The sequence below is a fragment of the Oncorhynchus gorbuscha genome, unplaced genomic scaffold (genome assembly GCF_021184085.1).
Source record: "Oncorhynchus gorbuscha isolate QuinsamMale2020 ecotype Even-year unplaced genomic scaffold, OgorEven_v1.0 Un_scaffold_8756, whole genome shotgun sequence".
NCBI lineage: Eukaryota > Metazoa > Chordata > Actinopteri > Salmoniformes > Salmonidae > Oncorhynchus > Oncorhynchus gorbuscha.
The window spans coordinates 638-1688 of NW_025751861.1; the positions used below are offsets into that span (position 1 = coordinate 638).

At 44.8% G+C, this 1051-nt stretch overlaps 1 non-coding gene across 1 annotated transcript; it reads left to right on the forward strand.

Annotated features, from left to right (window-relative positions):
• Positions 1-613: 613 nt before the first annotated feature.
• On the forward strand, positions 614-685 carry trnah-gug. Its single transcript has one exon. It is a non-coding gene; the product is annotated as a tRNA-His (tRNA).
• Positions 686-1051: the final 366 nt, after the last annotated feature.

The following is a 1051-nucleotide window of genomic DNA, read 5'->3' on the forward strand; positions in this document are numbered from 1 at the left end:
GGCTGCATCACCGCTTGGTATGGCAACTGCTCAGCATCCGACTGCAATTCGCAACAGAGCATAGTGCTTACATCACTGAGGCCGAGCTTCCTGCCATCCAGGACGTCTATACCAGGCGGTGTCAGAGGAAGGCCCAAAGAATTGTCAAAGACTCCAGCCACCTAAGTCATAGACTGTAGACCGGGATCTTTTATTTCAGCTCATGAAACATGGGACCAACACTTTACATGTTGTGTTAATATTTTAGATTACACAGTTAGTACTTTGAGTCATTCAAAAGGAGACTTTTTGCCGTAACATTGTGTATCAAAATGGCGTGACCCGGACTCTGCGGCCACAACACAGAGCACTAACCACTGTATGATCATGGCGAGTTACCAGGGCTTGTGGGAGACCCCTTGAGTGGAAAGCCAAAAGGTCAGCTGTGCCTGTCCTCGTCACTGCATGCTTGAATAACCCAATTTGTCCCACAGACACACAAGCACTAACTGTAATCTAACTGGCATCAAAGTGTAACGTTAGACTTTGGAATTTAACCACCTCAGCCACGTCACAGTGAAGGCCTGCTTGAGTAGATCAATTTCAACTCCACATATGCAAGCCCTGGTAGCTCGCCGTGATCGTATAGTGGTTAGTACTCTGCGTTGTGGCCGCAGCAACCCCGGTTCGAATCCGGGTCACGGCATTGAAATTCACAATGTCACGGCATAAGGGCTCTTTTTGAATTAGCAGAATGAACTAAACTGAATAAGTAGAGTGAATTTAGCAGAAATTGTGGAAAGGGTGCCACTTACCACTGGTGAATAAATAATTACTATACCTCTGTCGTTATAACATTAAATAAGCAGAGATTGATAACAGTGTAGGTTACCATACAATACACATTTAGTTTCGTTGGCTACAGTTTAAAGGCAGAGTCACAAAGTGAACAGCTGTATGGTCAATTTTGACAACAACTAAAACATTGAAGCACAAAGCGAAAACTTCTCCGCCTCGTCCCAAAGTTATGCAGGGGCTGAGTACTCTGTGATAGTCTATCATTGTGCTCATC